The sequence below is a fragment of the Pollicipes pollicipes genome, unplaced genomic scaffold (genome assembly GCF_011947565.3).
Source record: "Pollicipes pollicipes isolate AB1234 unplaced genomic scaffold, Ppol_2.1 Scaffold_552;HRSCAF=624_pilon_pilon_pilon, whole genome shotgun sequence".
Taxonomy (NCBI): domain Eukaryota; kingdom Metazoa; phylum Arthropoda; class Thecostraca; order Pollicipedomorpha; family Pollicipedidae; genus Pollicipes; species Pollicipes pollicipes.
Window position 1 is genome coordinate 2,414 of NW_023596701.1, and position 19,593 is coordinate 22,006.

At 58.9% G+C, this 19,593-nt stretch overlaps 1 long non-coding RNA gene and 1 pseudogene across 1 annotated transcript; both read right to left on the reverse strand.

Annotated features, from left to right (window-relative positions):
• Nucleotides 1-1,494: 1,494 nt before the first annotated feature.
• On the reverse strand, nucleotides 1,495-3,144 carry LOC119102077 (uncharacterized). The gene is made up of 2 exons (XR_005094644.1): nucleotides 3,011-3,144; nucleotides 1,495-2,514 (listed from the first exon to the last, which is right to left on the reverse strand). It is a non-coding gene; the product is annotated as an uncharacterized LOC119102077 (long non-coding RNA).
• A 3,153-nt stretch (nucleotides 3,145-6,297) lies between these two features.
• LOC119102079 (Golgi apparatus protein 1-like) lies at nucleotides 6,298-17,899 on the reverse strand (annotated as a pseudogene).
• Between the last annotated feature and the right edge of the window lie 1,694 nt (nucleotides 17,900-19,593).

Consider the following 19,593-nt stretch of genomic DNA (forward strand, 5'->3'; position numbering starts at 1 on the left):
CTGATTCGTTGTCCGTCATCCTCGCCGTCTCCCGATACGGTTAGCCCATCTCCACCGTCTCTTGATACCGTACCCGTCACCGCCGCCGCCGTCTCCTGACTGATCCGGCGCCCGTCACCCCGCCGTCTCCTAACTAATACGGTACCCATCATTCTGTCATCTCCTGACTGCCACCAGTCACCCGCTAACTGATACGTCGCCTGTGCTCCCCGCCGTTCGCTCTCCTGTGCGCTGCTAGATTCCTGCGACCATTGCCAGTTACACGCTTCCTGCGCACTGCTGGCACGCCTATGCCATACCAGCAGTGTTGCGATGCTTCGTGCCGCAACGTTCCGGCACACTACGGGTGAAGCGAAAGGCGGGCGCTACTTCTGCTGCTCTGAGTTTTTAGTCCCAAAAAGCTACTCCCAGGAAGAACTTTTCCCTCCACTAAGACAAAAACAATGGCGGTTGAAAAACAAAAACTGTTTTGGCGTTCTAACTCAACATCCACCTAAAATGGAGGGAGAACCCCATCCAGAATGACCACATTCGCCATGTGAAGCGGACTTCGTCCATGCCAGCGCTGGTGCATCGCCAAAAAGATAGACGACACCAAGGTCCACGTTCGTTAGAATGGGATGGCCGTCGTTTCCAATTGTCTTCAGCAGACTTATCCGATAACTTGTTTGTGTGCAGCTCGGAGGACGTAACATTGCCATGATGTGACTAAGCATGAAGAGGCGGACACCCACGCCGGTCGGTCAATGGACACATTGCTCTAAGTTTGACCTCACGGGTCATAAACTGCCCGCGCCATTCAGGCTTCAAACTTCACCCGCTGATCGACGAGGCCACGTCGACGGCTGTAATACGATTACACACCTCCGTCAAACGTGGGCGCCCCAAACGCCTGCCGTTCAAATAATCAGTCGTCTGGCTTCAATGGTTGCCAGGCCAGTCGCAGGTCCTGTTGGACACCCTCACAGGAAGCAAATGTAGTTACTGACCGAACGCGGCGTCACGCTGCCTCAAGCCTGTTGTGTTGTGGCGGCTATCCGGGCCTGCTGCACGCCCACCTCAGTGGGGCGATGGTCAGCAGTCAGGAGCCGCTGCCGGCAGTCCATGCTCCAGACACATCAGCTGCATCAGGAGCAGCCGCCGGCGGTCCATGCTCCAGACACATCAGCTGCATCAGGAGCCGCCACCGGCGTTCCATGCTCCAGACACATCAGCTGCATCAGGAGCCGCCGCCGGCAGTCCATGCTCCACACACATCAGCTGCATCAGGAGCCGCCGCCGGCGGTCCATGCTCCAGACACATCAGCTGCAACAGGAGCCGCCGCCGGCAGTCCATGCTCCAGACACATCAGCTGCATCAGGAGCCGCCGCCGGCAGTCCGTGCTCCAGACACATCAGCTGCGCTCCGTTCGCATCATCACACTCGGTATGGCGGGTCGCCAGCCAATCAGAGCCAAGCACGGCGCAACGTCATCATATCTCCAGAACAACCGGTGCATACCTCAGACCCACATTTCTTTATATGCATCCATACTGCGGATTTGATGTGCTGCGCCCACATGCCCCAAGGTTGAACAGCATTCGTGGACAGCGCAACGGAGCACCACCAGATCACCAAAGGAAAGCCACAAAACACGCGGGTAACGGTCCCGCTGCGAACAGAAGCGAGGCACGAGAAGGAATGCTGCACAGCCGGCGGTGCCTCGCCACCCCACACCGGCGCCGGTGGCGCGAGGCAGACTTTTGCGCGTCAGAACAGCTCGCCACCCGCCCCACCGCTGGCCCGGACAACTCCCAGTGCGGGCACGAGCGCGGGCACGAGCGGCAGCGCCAGCGCGCCGCTGGGCGCAGAACGTCCCAGCATTCCACAGCTGAGGCGCAGCATTCCACAGGTGAGGCGCACCATTCCACAGCTGAGGCGCAGCAGTCCACAGCTGAGGCGCAACAGTCCACAGCTGAGGCGCAGCAGTCCACAGCTGAGGCGCAGCAGTCCACAGCCGAGGCGCAGCAGTCCACAGCCGAGGCGCAGCAGTCCGTCACGCACACACACGCACACCGTCACGATGACCGTCGCTGTCCCGCCGCCCGGGCCACACCGGCGGCGGCCATCGCCAGCGTGACGGCGGCCATCTTGTCGGCGCCGTCGCTCTGATGAGCCTCGCAGCGTGCCCACACGCTGATGCCAGCACGTGCTTGACAGCCCACACCGCGCGATTTGGCCCGTCGCTGCCAGCCCGTCCCAAGTGATGCGTCGTTGGATATGCGAATCCGCGTGCCGAGCACAGCCTCTCGCCGTCCGCCCGGCTGATGGTCGATGTTTCTGTGCAGCGCCGAGTGGCCGCGCTCCTACTTGATCTTGTGGATGTATTTGGCCCTCTTGGTGACGCGGCCGCAGCATAGGCCGCCGAAGAACATGACGACCAGGATGCCGAACACGAGCAGCACAAAGAAGTCGCGGCTGGGCGAGTCGCGCACGGACGCGATCAGCTCGGGCACCGTCTCCACCGGCCGCACCTGGTGGACAGGGTGCGCCACACAGTCAGGACCGGTCCACCAGTAGTCCGTCGAGTGACCGAGCCTCAACGACTCCGACGTCCCAAGGGCGCACACAGAAACACGAGGGATTATGGCAAATATCAGGGCAGAACGACAGCTAAACGGCACCAAAAGGCGAGCAGCCCTGTGGAGTGGTGGGAGGCACCCACGGAGTCAGACGGGTGAGGCAGCCCTCAGACGCCCGCGAGAACACATGGACTAGGGACAGTTAGCTGACCACGGCAGTTACTGGCGTCGATGACGACAGCTGATCAGCCCATCACGTCTGCGATGATGATGATCTGGACTTTAGGGCGCGTCAACGCCCTGGTCCTACGGCGCCCACACGCGCCCACACACACACACATAGACATCCGCGATTCAAACCAACTCACCCGCTTCACCCTCATCCCGCCACTCCCGTCCCCCGCCACCCCGCCACTACCCCCGTCCAGCAATCGCGAGGACGGCTCACCTTCAAAGCAGCGGCCACCATCTTCAGCCGCATGTTGAGCACGTCCGCGCAGCGCTGTGTCGGGTCGTGCACCTCCGTTAAGCACGTCAGCTGCGCGCCGTGGCCGGGCGGCACATGCGCGCAGTGCCGCTGCAGGTCGAGGCCCGCACGCCACGCTCAGCTGCGGGTCCGTGTGCACGTCCACGTTCACGTCCTCGACGATGCGCGCCACGCGCCTGGCGCAGGCGTCGCTGAGCGCCGAGCCAGCCGCCAGCTTCTCCCGCAGGCACTCGCCGACGCGCTCTGGCGGCAGGCCGGTGCACTGCTGCGCGATCTCGGCGGCGCAGTCGCGCAGCAGCAGCGGGTCCTTGGCGCACGTCGCGCGCTTGCCTCGCGCAGCACCAGGTCCACCTGACGGCTGCAGGCGTCACCCAGCATGCCGCGCCGCAGCGCGCCGGCCAGGCAGGCGGTGACCTGGCCCTGCAGCGAGCTGTCCGGCGTCTGGCGCTCCAGAAACGGCGCGCAGTGGGCGCGCGCCTCGGCCTGGCAGGCGCGCCGCAGTGCCGGGTGCAGCCGGTAGTCCCGCTTCTGCTCGGCCAGCCGGCGAGACACGACCTTCTCGCAGGTCGGGGTCGAAACGACGGCTCGTCCAGCTGGGCCTGCGGGCGGGACGGCAGCCGTAAGGCGCCGCCGCCCAGGCACCGGACCAGAGAACCAGACCGGACCGCACCAACTGCTACGACCGCGGTCGGAGCACGCGCGTCGAGTTCCCGACAGACGAATCAGCTTATCAAGCGGGTCGCTCAACAGCTGCCCTCCTTCCTCGGCCACACCAAAAAACGGCACGGATCGGCTGTACCGGCAGCGAGGCCAGAAATGCTTTCACGATCCCAATGCCGAAAACGACCTAATCCTGGCAACAAGACACTCACACCAGAAACACGAGCAAGTCGCTGATGTCCACAACACACCATTTCTGACAAGAAACGCGTCCGTCTGGCGTCGCGCTGGAGCCTGTCAGATGAGACCTGGCCGAGGCTGGCCGCGCCGACCGCCTACCCTTCAAACAGCCGAGCAGTTCGGCCCCGAGCTCTCAGGGGCGCGGCAAGTACTTGAGGATCATGCCCTTGCAGGCGTTGAAGAGGAAGTAGTCGGCCTGGGGCAGGATGAGGCTCTGCTGCTGGCGGCGGAACAGCAGGTGGCTGCAGGCGGGCAGCAGCTCGTCCACGTGCTCGCGCAGACACTCCAGCACCTGCGGAAGCGGTGGCGTTACGGTCGTGCCGCCACCCATGGCGCCGCGGCAACGACGCGCGCCTGGCACACAGCGTACAGACACTACGAAACCGGCCCGGGCACTGACACAATGGTTTGATAAGCAGACAACATACCATTAACATACCACAATGATTTAATTTCCGTAAAATTGGCCCAATCTGAAAGAACAAGTCTTTTCAGATTCTCGATTATTCTCAAGTTCACGTCCTGAATCAATCAATTTTCGGAAAGCAGAAAAAGTGCGGGGCAGGTTAATGACCATGTTCTACTCAGTGCTCACCATGCCGCCAACTATCCTATAGTCCTGAGCCAGTCCACTTACAACATGTAAGTTTTGAGCATTTACTTAAAGATAAGGTCTAATTGTGACAGCCCCCATGCCCAAGCGTGCACGCAGTAGCAGCTTTTGACGCTGTCGACACAATAGAACCAACTGTGGTAAGCGTAACACAGCGCATCGAGCGGCGCCAGCCGGGCCCCCGTCGCCGACACTGACCCGTCCCGAGCCCTTGTTCTCCGACTCGTGGCGACAGTGAGTGTGGATGTCCTTGCCGCAATCCTTATTGAGGCGCGGGTCGAGCGCCTCGTTCTCCTCCCGCTGCAGCAGCTGCGACTCCACCTGTCGGGAGGGCGCGTCAGTGAAGCACGCGGCGCCGCGGAGCCGCGCGCCTCGCCGCTCACATCCGGGCGAGAAGACCGCCCACCCGGCGACCGTTGCCGTCACCCAGCGGCCGCCACACATCACCGGCACCCGACGCCGGGCTCCCCGCGTGACAGGCGACGGCACTGACCATTCGGCTATCGCCCTCTGGATCACCAGGTCACGTGACCATTCGGCTATCGCCCTCTGGATCACCAGGTCACGTGACCATTCGGTTATCGCCCTCTGGACCGTCAGGTCACGTGACCATTCGGTTATCGCCCTCTGGACCGTCAGGTCACGTGACCATTCGGCTATCGTCCCCTGGATCACCAGGTCACGTGACCATTCGGCTATCGCCCTCTGGATCACCAGGTCACGTGACCATTCGGCTATCGCCCTCTGGATCACCAGGTCACGTGACCATTCGGCTGTCGCCCTCTGGATCACCAGGTCACGTGACCATTCGGCTATCGCCCTCTGGATCACCAGGTCACGTGACCATTCGGCTATCGCCCTCTGGATCACCAGGTCACGTGACCATTCGGCTATCGCCCTCTGGATCACCAGGTCACGTGACCATTCGGCTGTCGCCCTCTGGATCACCAGGTCACGTGACCATTCGGTTATCGCCCTCTGGACCGTCAGGTCACGTGACCATTCGGTTATCGCCCTCTGGACCGTCAGGTCACGTGACCATTCGGCTATCGCCCTCTGGACCGTCAGGTCACGTGACCATTCGGTTATCGCCCTCTGGATCACCAGGTCACGTGGCCATTCGGCTATCGTCCCCTGGCTCGTCAGGTCACGTGACCATTCGGCTATCGCCCCCTGGCTCGTCAGGTCACGTGACCATTCGGCTATCGTCCCCTGGATCGCCAGGTCACGTGACCATTCGGCTATCGTCCCCTGGGTCGCCAGGTCACGTGACCACTCGGTTATCGCCCCCTGGGTTGCCAGGTCCGGTTACACCACACACAGAGACCGCGTCACGGCGCCCGGACCGGCAGTCGCGGCAGCTGACTGAGCAGCGGACCGACCTGCAGGCGGCAGGGCTTGGAGACGCGCTGCCTGCGGCCGTCCAGCGTGTCGTTCAGCATGGCGGCGCTCAGGCAGGCCATCACGTCCGCCCTGCCGGCGAAGCAACGCTCCACGTCACCGCACAGCAGTCGCTGCTCCTCACGCCCATGCCGTGACCAGCCGCTGCAGCGTGCATTGAAGGAGGTGCATTGGTTTGCCACACGTGCGCAGGGCGTTATTTATATGCTGCAGAACGGTGATACGGTGAGTACTCATATGAGTAATCGCCATTCCGATAGATGCAGAGCGACCGCAAGTGGCTCACTTCCTCTCCATGTTCTTGCAGAGCTGCAGGATGTCGCTCTGACAACCCTTGCTTAAACTTGTAGCTGAATGTGTAGTCGGCCAGGCTGATGATCTGGAAGTGGCTGATGGCGGCGCGACACTTGGCGGCGTGTTTCAGATCCGGGTCATCCTTGTGCTCGATCAGACACTCCATCACGCCGCCTTTCTCCATCAGGTGCTGTGGGTACGGCACCCCGTCACACACCGCCTCCCCTCTCCATCAGATGCTGCGGGGTACCGCACTCCGTCACACACCGCCTCCCCTCTCCATCAGGTGCTGTGGGTACGGCACTCCGTCACACACCGCCTCCCCTCTCCATCAGGTGCTGTGGGTACGGCACTCCGTCACACACCGCCTCCCCTCCCATCAGGTGCTGTGGGGTACCGCACTCCGTCACACACCGCCTCCCCTCTCCATCAGGTGCTGTGGGTACGGCACTCCGTCTCACAACGCCTCCCCTCTCCATCAGGTGCTGTGGGGTACCGCACTCCGTCACACACCGCCTCCCCTCTCCATCAGGTGCTGCGGGGTACCGCACTCCGTCACACACCGCCGCCCCCCCCCCTCCCCCTCCCCATCACGTGCTGCGGGGTACGGTACTCCGTCTCACACCGCCTCCCCTCCCCATCAGGTGCTGCGGGTACGGTACTACGTCACACAGCGCCACCGCCGGCGCCCGTCGTGGCGCAGCGAGCCCGGCCAACACCCCTGCTCGCCGCAGCCCGCCCGTCCGCGGCCAGCCCGGCGCCCGTCGCGGCGCAGCGGCCCGCCGACACCCCTACTCGCCGCAGCCCGCCCGTCGGCGGCCAGCCCGGCGCCCAGTCTCACCATACAGTTCTGCTTGATGCTGTTCTTGCAGACCCTGGCCACCACCGGGTTGAGTTCAACGTAGCGCGCCTCGTCCTGCGTCAGCGACTGGATCACCGCCTGGCACTTGGGCTTCAGCCTGCCGGCGGAGGTGACGCCACGTCAGGGCGGCGCGGCTGTCACGGCGTTGAGCGACGACGGCGTGGGTCGCGCATCTCGCCAGCGGCATCTGGCCACAGCTGTGACAGGAGAAGGATGGATGGGACGCCAATTCCACACACACGCACACGCGCATGCGCACGCGCACACGCACACGCACACGCACATATAATATATATAATATATATAATAAAGGTATAGTATACACATATAGTATACACACATAATATATATATATATATATATATATATATATAATAAAGGTAAAGTATACACAGTAATACTACCGCCCTAAATGGAACAGAGGAGACTTATCAGGCTTAGACCGGCAGCCGTAACTTCCTCCCACCCACGACCACCAGACAGCATGAATTAGGCCAGGCCACATCCCACTGCTCGGCCGTCTGCCGCGCGGGCGGCGCTCCGGGCCGGCCGTGACGTCCCGCCCTCACTCTCGGTAGTTGTCCTGCAGACAGACGATCTCGTGGCCGCGCTGCGTGCGCTCCGAGCACAGCTTGGCCAGGTCCTGCATGCAGACCTCCTCGATCTCCGGCCGCAGGTCCACCTCGTCGGCGCGCACCTTCATCACCCGGCGCACGGCCGAGCGACAGCCGTCCGACATCTGGCGCCGGGGATGGCCAGTCATCAGGCGGGGGCGGATGGCCAGTCATCAGGATGGCCAGTCACCACCGGGCGACAGACCGCTCGGCAGGCACACAGTCGCAGGGAAGTAACACTGCACTCGTGGCTGGGCTGTGCGGCGCACTCCGCGTTTTATTATTTGGCAGCGCGCCGTCTCATGCAGATTACAGCGTGGGATACCGAAACTCGGTCCTGGCCTCCAGCTCATGACATCGCCTTCGATCGTCGTGCAACGGAAATGAATGGTCTCATGAGAGCCATCCGGTAATTTAATCGGACCTCGAATGTCACGTGAAAATCCTTAGGGTTGTGCTGTGCTGTTACCATGGGACACTATGGCTATCACACGCTTTTTCAGAACCGTGACTGGCGAACCAGAACACCCCGCCCACCCACCTTGTCCGCAGCCGTCTCATTGTAGTTGTGGTAGGCGTTGCGGTAGAGACACGGCAGCACCATGGGGTCATTACTGACGCCCGTCTCGCCATGCTCCCACCACTGGTCGGAGGCGTGGCAGAGGCGCTGGGCCGTCCTTCAGGCACATCTGTCCAAAGCGGCACCGAGGCCGAGATAAAACATTCGTTGGAGGAGGAAAGCGGGAGCGAGAGAGGGAGGGGTTGGGGTTGGGGTGAGCGGTGGGACGGGGCGGTGGGACGGGGCGGTGGGACGGGGCGGTGTGTCGTGGCTGACCGCACGGAGGTGTAGGCGGAGGGGGGGAGGGGGGGGGGGCAAGGCTGGCTGACTGTTCGACATCGACCAAGCCGGCGGCTGTCTGGCACCACCGGTATGACAGCCATGAGGGGAGAGAGGGGGAAGAATGGGCTGACGCGGAACAGACGAGACGAACAAACGCGACCACTTTGAAGAGCATACCCACGGTCCGGCTTTCATCACCGCCCCAGGGCCGCCACGCCCCCAACACGCACGCACCTTGTACAGCTGCGGGTCGAGCTTGAAGTCTCGGGAGACGAAGTATTGGATCTGCAGCAGCACGTGCTCGCACTCGTCGGTCATGGCGTCCGAGTCGAGCGTCTCGGCCAGGCAGCTCAGCACCCTGCGGCGCCGGACCACGCTCAGCGTCGCTCGCCAGCCGAGCCCGGTCAACGGCCACACACAGCCCAGGCGGCTCGCAGCAAACTGCATGTTCTTCGGTGATGCGTATCATACGAAGTTCTGCACCTCATACCAGGTGCAGCACATAGACCAGTTCTCGTCAGGCGGCTCCAAATCAGCGCTTGCCTACGTGCCATCCTGAACATTCACAACGGTCAGTCGAACGCAAGATCCCGCGTGACGCGCGCGTTAGGGGCGTAGTTCCCCACCAGTTGGATGGCTCCACAAACCTCAAGGAAAAAATGGGTCAAGGCCGAGAAGAAACCCGCCTATTGGCGTATTGTGGGAGGCGTTTTGCGTCATTTTTCACTGATCACCCAAACCAATTTGGCGACACTACGCCCCTGACGCGCGTCATAGCCTCAGCGGCCGGTACACTGACGCGCCGTCGCCACCGCGGGCGTCCGAGCAGGCCTCCCTGACGACAGGAGCGCAGGCCTGCTGCAGCACCGGGTCCACCTTCCAATCCTGACCCACGTCAGCCATGCGGAGCAGGTCCTCCACCTGGGGCAGAGCGGCGCCCGGGCTGTGACGGCGGGCGGCGCAGCACGGACGCCCAGCAGGTCAGCAAAGCGAGAACACCGACAACAGCGAGGCTCCTTAACAACTACTGCTCCCATACCAAGCCCGGTTGCTGACGACCACGTACGACGGAAGAGAGGACACACGTTTGCCTCGGGAGGACATCCATCTGTCTCGGGGGAGGAACACGTCTGTCTCAAGAGGCGGACACACATCTGTCTCGGGAGGAAGGAACACGTCTGTCTCAAGAGGCGGACACACATCTGTCTCAGGAGGAAGGAGCACGTCTGTCTCAAGAGGCGGACACACATCTGTCTCGGGGGAGGAACACGTCTGTCTCAAGAGGCGGACACACATCTGTCTCGGGGGAGGAACACGTCTGTCTCAAGAGGCGGACACACATCTGTCTCGGGAGGAAGGAACACGTCTGTCTCAAGAGGCGGACACACATCTGTCTCGGGAGGAAGGAACACGTCTGTCTCAAGAGGCGGACACACATCTGTCTCGGGAGGAAGGAACACGTCTGTCTCAAGAGGCGGACACCACATCTGTCTCAGGAGGAAGGAGCACGTCTGTCTCGGGAGGAGGAACACGCCTGTCTCGGAAGGAGGACACAAGTCTGTCTCGGGAGGCGGACACACGTCTGTCTCGGAAGGAGGACACAAGTCTGTCTCGGGAGGCGGACACACGTCTGTCTCGGAAGGAAGACACACATCTGTCTCGAGAGGCGGACACACGTCTGTCTCGGAAGGAAGACACACATCTGTCTCGAGAAGCGGACACGAGTCTGTCTCGGGAGGCGGACACACGTCTGTCTCGAGAGGCGGACACGCGTCTGTCTCCGGCGCCAACCCGGCTGCGGCACGCACCTGACGCAAGCACTGGTTCGAGATGCGCTCCTCCTCGGCCACCTTGGCCGGGTTAGCGCGCATCATCAGACAGTGGATGACCTGGCCGCCGCGCAGCTGCGCCTCCGTGGCGCACAGCCGGTCAATGTCCTCGGCGCAGGACACTGCGGTCACGACAGGCGCGGCCGGCGAGCGTCAGAGCCGCGCCGCACCGCGCGACGCGTGCCGAGCCGGTGCTGAGTGTGGCAGCGCCATCGTGGGCGCTGCCGTACACTTCTCCTACTGAGCACGGCATAACGCTGATGGCAAGTGTCGGCCCGTACCGAAGCTAACGTAACACAGCACGCGGGGAGCGAGGCGGGCCCTACTCAGAGCGAGCGCTGCCCTGGACCGAGCCACTAGGTCGTCCTGAACTGTGCTGGCATGTCGTTCTGAACCTCCGCGGGCACGCCGTCCGGAAACGCTGCTCTTTCAAACAGACTGGGCAGTACGCCATGAGTTACTTCATGAGTCCCCTATCAACATGCATGAGGTTACTTCCTGGCAAATGGCAGAAAGTCACCTCTCTTTAGGGCATTGACGAACAACAAAAGGTGAAAACATCTGACAAAACACGCACGGATGGGGACCCCATCATCCTGTATCTAGCGATTCACCTCATTGCATGCATGCATTGTCGGCCTGATGGGAGAGAGTATCTGTGTGTTGTCGGACCCCGCCCGCCGCTACGCGCACCGGGCGCCGCTCACTCACTGATCAGCTCCGGTGACAGGGTGTAGTCCTCCATCAGCGCGCGGCGGTGATCCACCATCTCCTGGACGCACTCGCCGCTCACCTGCTTGCCTGGCGGTCAGCGCAGACGGTTCGGACGGTCAGCGTCACGGCCGCCGGCTGCGCCAGGCACGCTCTACCAGGCCAGAGACGACGGGGCGCGGAAGGGGAGGGGTGGCGCCAACATGGCGTCACCGTCCACGCTCCCCCTCCGCGCCACATCTGCCACCGCCTCAGCATGTACACAGGATAGACAAGCGTATGGCCTTTCGGACCTCCGGGCCGTGCATGCAGCATGGGTCACCTGGCGTGCGCCCTGCTCCGGACCGAACCATCGCAGGCAGGCGGACGGCGTCGCGCCACCCACCCTGCTTCTGGTAGTTGTCGAGGCAGAGCAGGACGAAGCCGAGCTTGACGGAAGTGGGCCGCCTCCGAGTCGCCGGGCAGTCCGCCCGCCTGCCGACACCCGCTGTCCGCCAGCTCGGTCTTGCACGCTTTACGCAGCCGCTTCGACACTTTTCGTAGTCGACCGACGTCATCTTCTGGCGACGCGTCAGCTGCTTGCGGCAACTGGGCGGCGGAGAGGGTGTGGGGGTCAACGGGCTGAAGAGCTCACACCTCCGCGCTCCCGTACACGGCCCCACAGCGCGCGCGCGCGCGCGTACCGATCAGCCCCGCAGCTTCCGGCCCGCTCGACCTTCACCTTCTTGCTCATCTCCTTCTCCATCTTGTGGTGCAGCAGGCACTGGTAAGACCTTGCCATTGCCGGACAGGGTGCTGGCGCAGAAGCGCTCGCGGTCCTCGCGGCAGGCGAAAGTAGAGCGGTCGGTCCATGTGGTAGTCCTCGGCCTGCAGTTCGGCCACGCGCAACACCTGCCCGGCACAAGCACACGCTGACGCGCGAGATCCCGGCGGCACGGCACCAAACGTGCACGTGTTTGGCACCCGCGTGTCCGTGAACGGCCCGCTCTTGCTAAGCCCTGTCCCAGTACGGGCGGCGTCTTGCTAGAACATTTAGCTGCAAACCAGTTTATCATTTCCCAAATCGGAGACAACGAAATGCTGACGCAGAAGACGTCTGGTAAACAGCTGTGAGTACGTACGCAGCACATCTGGCAGCGCAAGATAAGGCAATGGCCAGCCACGTCTGATAACGTGACAGTGACCTGGCAAACAGCTGTGAGTACGTAGGCAGCACATCTGGCAGCGCAAGATAAGGCAATGGCCAGCCACGTCTGATAACGTGACAGTGACTTGCGTCTGGAGATCGGCGCTGACCCAAACCAGGCAGCGAGAGGCACGGGAGCCACACGACTCGACTTCCAACGACTGACGAATGAAAACGCCACCAGCGCCGAGCGAACCGAACCTGCAGCTTGCAGGAGTCCGATAGCTTCTCCATGTGGCTGGAGACGCACTCGATCGTCTTGCCTTGGCTGTGCGCCTTCTGAGGACAAAGGACGGCGATCAGTGAGCTGTATGGCAATCCTCGGTCACCAGGGTGGTAGGGATGCTTACATTGGTCATGCTGTCGCGCCCCGTCTCAGTGTTCCCTACCTGTTGCCCCTTCCCTCACTCAGGATCCGATGGTCAGCTTCGGGCCCGGGGTTGGACCCGGCAGGTCACATGTCACCGTTCGGGGTCGGAGCGAACCGGATCGGCAGTCACCGACACGCGCAGGAGCAAGCGCCCCGAGCAGCCCCAAGTCTGGCAGCATGACGTTATCCGTCAAGTCCGACTAGCCGAGTTTTGCACAGCTGCCGGCGTGGACTCCCTGCGCGGGCAGCCGTCACCGAGCCGGCACGACCGGCTGACACACCAGCAGCCGCGGCGTCCCCGAACCACGTTCCCACAGTCATGTTCCGCACGTTCAGCTGGGGGGCTGCTTGAGTGAATCGCATGCCCGACGCGCTGACGGACAACGCGCGTCCATGAAAAGACGACAACACTTAGGTCAATCCGCCGCTCAGCTGGAGCACTCGGAGCGCACGGTCCTCCGACGGACGGACGCCGCCGCCGGCTCCGCGGTCCGACCCGCCGTTACCTCATCACTGTCCTCCAATCGGCCGCATTGAAAACGGTCAATGTCGGGCCCGCAGTCTTCGGCGAACTTGTAGATCATCCGGTAGTCGGTAAAGATCATGACGGCCAGGTTCTCCAAGAAGTCGGCGCAGCCTGTCAGTGCCAGAGGACACGACACTCACCGAGGTGACCTCGGGCCGTAGGCGCCGCCATGGCTGCCTGCTGCAGGCAAGCCAAATTTGAATCCTCCAATGACAACGTTTCCACAAAGGACCACGGCGGGAGGTCCCGAAATGATGGCCCACTGCCTGCACGTTGGACTATTCGTCTAGAGAATTATGATGTCCTGCAAGTCAATGAGTACCTTCACGAGATTGAATCTTGTGTCACGTTGTTCTCATCGCGTCACTGACTGCTGCGAAACAGGCCGCGAAAGGGCAAATTAGGCAGAGAGCACAGAGAGCGCAGCCGCAGGCGTGTAGATGTCTCCCAACAATTTGTCAGCAAACGCCTTTGAACGAGCTCCGTTCAAATCAGCCACTGCCGTCGGATCACGGTCCGTGTGGACCCACTGTTCAGATTATGCCTACTCGCCGCCCACCCGGCCAGTGATCATAATCTGAACAGTGGGTCTGCAAGGGACGGTTGGAAGCTCGTGAAACCTGGGTCAACTGGAGACGCCGGAGCACGGGGTAAAACCATGCAGGGCGAGAAAAACGCCAACGAAAAAACTTTCCGAGTGTCCGTGGGCGCGTTCTCAGACGACAGGCCACCGTTGTACGCTGGAAGGGACCCGGCAACACCGACCATCGTCGGCCGGCGGCCAGCTCTCACCATCATCCTCGACGTTATCCATCTGCTCCACCACACAGGAGATGAAGTGGCCCGGCCGCTGGTCCGTCTCCTCGCAGCCCGCAAACTTCTGACCCGGACAGAGTGTGTTGAGCGCGCGCACGATGCTGGCGCTGCGGGTCAGGTTGTGGCGCAGCTGCCAGAGTACCTACCGACCGGCCCGCGAGACTGTCCGGTGGCGAATTACGCAGGGGGGGGGGGGGGGGGAGGGGGCGGCGGGTCGGTGACTGAACTGCGAGACCGTCACGGCAGCGTGGATGCACCCTGCGCCGACTGGACGCCGCGCTCACGAAGACGAATCGAGCGTTGCACACAAAATGATGACAATGTCAAATTAACTTCTCGGTGTTGTCTTGTAAGCGGTCGCCGAGACAATCAGAACCCAAACCAGGCGGCCACAGAGTCGATGGAGAATGTGATCAGACCACACTTGTGTTGAAGACCGCCGCATACTAATAGGCAGTACCACGCAAACACATGGTCACTGGAATTGGCGAGCGGGTGACCGAATCGAAACGGCACCCTGCTTTGTGGGACACTCATGGTAATTGTAACAAAACAATGTCATTTTCAAACAATTTAAAGACGTTACAGCTTCGGTGCAGGAATCTCGGGATATTACCAGTGGAGACCAAATAGCTCCACACCCTTGGGACAAACAGGGTGGATATGGAGATTCAAAGCGTTCAAAGGAAAGTTGCTAAGCCAATTCTGCTATACAGGTCTTTCATGTCATTATGATTAAGAAAATGTGCTACCGGCGAAATAATTGGCTTGGATTTACAGTGCAGTGCTATTAATTCACTTCTCTGATGCTTAATGTCAAACGCCCTTGCCATAATGGATGGGACACTGTCATACCATTGAATAAAGCTCACATTTCACACTTAAGCAAACTAGCATGCTGCATTAAGTATACCAGTTATCGTTCCCGACATTGCCAAAGCAGGGGCGCGTCTAGCGCATGCTTACGTGGTGGCACTGTGGAGATACCCCAGCATCTTCTTCCTCCTCCTGGGACAAGAGGAAACGATTATCAGCGAACATTAGCTTATCAGCATTTGTCACAGCCTCTGACATAGACTGATATGGCTCCGACCTTTGTCCTCTTTCAGCCTCAATACACCAAACATCGCACCACACACATTCCTCGGACATCAGAGTCAGTGAGTGCCCGTAGCAGCGGTGTCCGCTCGCACATCATTTTAGCAGCTGACAGAAAATGTGAAGGACCAGTGCTTGCACAACTCTGAATGCCCTAATCAGCTTTGCAAGAGCTAGGTGCATCAGTGCATTGTCATATCGTTTCACGTCGGTGATGCGATGAGTCACGCCGCCCGCCGCCTGCATTGGTCGGCAACGCCCCGCTCACGGCGCCGCAAAGGTGACAACCCCTTTTGGAGTTCCCCGCTCTGCTCAATTACTGCCCCGCCCGGCTCCGGGGCTTAAGTCCGCAGTCCTGACGCGCCGCGTGCCCCCCCGCAGCGGCGCGGACCACAGCGCCACGCACCTGCTGGTCGAGCAGGCAGCTCATGATGTCCAGGTTGGGCGTGTTGTCGTTGAGCGCGATGCTATTATCGCCGGCGCACAGCCGGTGAATGTCCTGCACACACAGCGGGTGCGTCACCAGCTTGACGCTCAGGAAGTCGACCTCGGCATCCTGGCTGGCCTTGGCGCCAGTCGCTGGGTGCGGCGCCTCCTCCAGAGCCCCGGCCAGCGCCAGCGCCAGCAGCAAGGCCAGCGTTCGCAGCAGCGAGGTGGCCCACATCGCTGGAGTCTCCTCGGCACGTGGCGGAACGTCCGTCAGTGGGGAGTGATGCAGTCAGACCCAGCTGAAAGAGTCCAGCACAAGTTTTGAGACACTGATGCAGATAGTAGGGGTCCGCTTGATGGGGAGACAGGAATGCATGGCCCTCATGGTTTCAATGATTATGCCTGCAGCATTTATGTAAAACATTTTGATTATGTATTTTCAGATTTTGAAACAAATATTAGCTGCATGAACTTTTTTCTGTCAGTATTTGCAAAGTCACATATCCTTCCTTTCATAGAATTCTTATTTCAGGTCATCACTACCTTTCAGGTTTGCACATGGCTCATTCCTTGGTATTACCAGCCAAACACATGGTGTGAAAGCAGTTAACTACCTGAATATGTCATTAAAATGGTAACACTGTACGCACATGCTTCACTCACAATGAATTATTGTTACTTAGGAGCAATTCATCTAAAATACATAGGTACCTGAAGTACACACCCAGTAATGCATCCAACCATGTAATGTATGGCAGGTTATATTTTATGCAAATTATAATGGCTGTGGTTTGTTAGTTCATTAAGTATGCACTAACATCCTGATTACCTAAAACCAGCAATATGTGGTAATGACAATGTTCATACTCCTCATCCTGTTAAAATGAGATGATGCACTATTCAGCATCATTGATCATAGCCAAATGAATGACTTCTGTGATCACACCATTCTTGGCAAGGGAAAACAGGACAACATGAGAACATGGATGTGTAGCCAAAAAGGGCCACAGCAGACCAATGGGCATCTTGACAAAAAAATATGCTGCTGGTAATGCAGTTGGGTGTGCTTGCTTCTGAAGTCATCCCTGATGCAAACCACACTTCAGCTTTTGATGATGCTTTTTGATTTGATCCACAAGCTGATTGCATTCCCTCTCAATAAGCACAGCCAATCATTTTAGGTGTGTGTGTGTGTACATGTGTAGAGGGGAGGGGGTTGGGGGATCTTGGTAAGTATTTTCTCCTAGGTGGAAGGTGGAATATCAGTAAGCTTTTAGAGCTCTGCATCCTCCCCCAATGTTTTTACATCATATTCAGGAACAGAGGGTCATGAAGTTATATAATTTGTATGCAGTATCAAAAACAAATAGCTAAATATCTTGCTATTTCAGGAATTACTGCCCCAGCTCTGAAAGCTGGGCACCAAATAAAATGTACACTGCCTTTCAGAATATATGATATTACAGAGTCTCTAGCCCACATACCAATAGTAATACAAAACAACAAAACTATGTCATCTTACCATTGGTTGCAATAAATTTAGGCAAAGTCCCAGGAAATTCCTGACCTGATGCTGGCAACATTGTTTTGTATTGGAATTTCTCCTCAGTGGAGGTGCTCTTTTTAAACTTGCATCCATATCCTCCTGTTTTGTGCATGGCATTGCTGTGACCAAGCCTGGTTAATGAATGTGTGGTATGTGCAAACATCATTCTGTTGTAATTAAAACAAAATAAGTTCAGAAAACAAGGTGTTATGCACTGTGCAGGGCAATACACATGTCATGCAAAACATTGTATGCAATCATCCCTGCAAATTATGCCCAACATTTAACATTTCAATCATGTGAACAATACCCAAACTGCATTCATTGACCGGACAATACCCTAACCGGATCTTCCAAGACCTGTTGTGTTCCGAAGACTGGATTACACCTACCTTCAATTATTATTTTGCAATTTTGCATTACATGCAGCAAAGTGCAATTTCATGAACACAGATCTTAACATGAAACACAATAATACAAGGAGAAAGGCAACGGTAGTGCTAACCCATAAGGCGTTGCAGTATGGTTTACCATATGAGAAACCCGGTTCTCGTCATTTTGAAATCGGCCTTCGAGCTTGTGCGATGACAAAATGTACACTGACGTAGGGCTCTCCTACAGATCTAAATCCAGTGACCCCTTTCGTTTGGCATGACGAATGAACAATAGCGTACCTAAAATAGTCCCTTTGCCTTCTTACTCACCTCCTTCTGCGCCTTCTTTCCCTCTTCTCATGCACAGTTGTTTACCACAAGATGCTTACGACGCATTATAAACGATTTCGGCGCAGAAATTAACTACCCAATGTACCCAACTGTATGCAGTACCAGAAGGAGCAGAAACCAATCAATGTACGTGATCGTCAGCACCTACGAATGAAAACGTTGTATTTTAGCTAGCGCTAACCACATTAGCGAGACGTAAATGACGGCATATACAACACGTCAGCTGTGCCTTTCGTGAAGGCCGGCGGTTCAATCGACCTCAAGTCAGGTTATTCCCCAAAGGATAGGCCGCACTGAGGTCGTATAAGGGAGTGGGAATGGCATGAGCGCCCGTGCGAGAACAATTCGCCCCGGAGATTGTCAATCGGCCAACACTACCGGGCAAATGCCGAGCCGGGCTCGGCCGTGGACCGGCCCCGCCGACCAAGTGCGTAGTTTCGCAAGATGCGTTGGGGATGGGGTGAGGAGAGGCTGAACAAGTGACAAATTGACTCAACATATCCCCAAAACACAACAGACAGACGGGTTTCCCTCCGACTTTGGCCCACTTTCCTTTCAAAGTTGAGGGGCTGGACCCGGAGCCTTAGTTGGAGAGAGGCGAAGGGCTGAAGCCCTGTGGGAAACTACATCCCTACCGCCGCCTCTGTCACAGAGACGCGCCCGTCCTCGGCACAGACCTACGCCTGTCTTCAGGGCCCCTGAGGCCAACGCGCCTGGAAATGGCCCGACCATGCCTGCGGATATTGGCTGAACCCAACCAAGCGATCGCGAACCGGCCCCGGTCCGAGCCCGACCATGCTATGGAGCCGCGCCGTCTCCAGGCTAAGGCCATCATCTCCAGCCATGTCGCGACCCGCGGGGTGCGAGCGGGCGATGTAGCCGTGACAGCTCGTAAGCCGTGCGATAATGCCACCTCCCGTGTAGGACAGGTACGACGGCCGAGACACTGCAGACACCGGGATCGCCAGGGGCGACGTCTCCGCTCGTGAACAGCTGGTGCGACCACCGGACCAGTCTGACAGAACCGGCCGGACCGGTCGACACCACGTCCGACTGTCCTCCGCGCACGGTTGGACGTTCTTAACCATGGTGTTTCTCCTCCACCGTTTGGCTGAAGAAATTGTATCTAGACGTTTGTAGCTTGTGGCGAACCACCAGCAGGATTGGGCCGCGTATTTAGCCTGTGTCCCATACCTATCGAGTGGTCGTCCAGAAACCATCAGGGAAGCCCCGCTGCTCTGGATGAGCAGGATGCCTCGCAAGGCCGTTCTCAATGTCATGCTGCAAGGTCCTCTCGAGAGGCACGGCGACACGGCGATGAAAAGAGAAGGAAAACAACGGAAAGCCGAGGCAAGGCGTCCACTGCAGCGCGCGTCCCAGGTTATACAGCTGCGGTTGGCAGCACCTCATCGGAACCAGAAGGTGTGGAACGATGGAAGGCCTTTGACCAGCAATTTGAAGTGGGCGACCAAGTGCACCTCCTCGATGAGCGGGATAAAGAGGGTGAGTAAAAAAGCTGCACTGCCCATGAAAACCCGGTTACCGAGTCACAGCGCGAAAGGACCACGAAACTACGTGATGGAACGCTCTGAGCGCCGAGTTACGCCGCTCCGGGTGCACGTCGACCACCTGAAGGAGACGCGACCCGCGCTTGTTTGGCCTGAACAAGAGCCAATGTGTCCCGCGAGGGCTATCGGCCCGAGCGCAGCACGGAACCTTTTACGTGCCTGGAAACCCTGCTGCATGCGGAGCGAGCCGGTTAGATGTCCCTCGGGTGGGATAG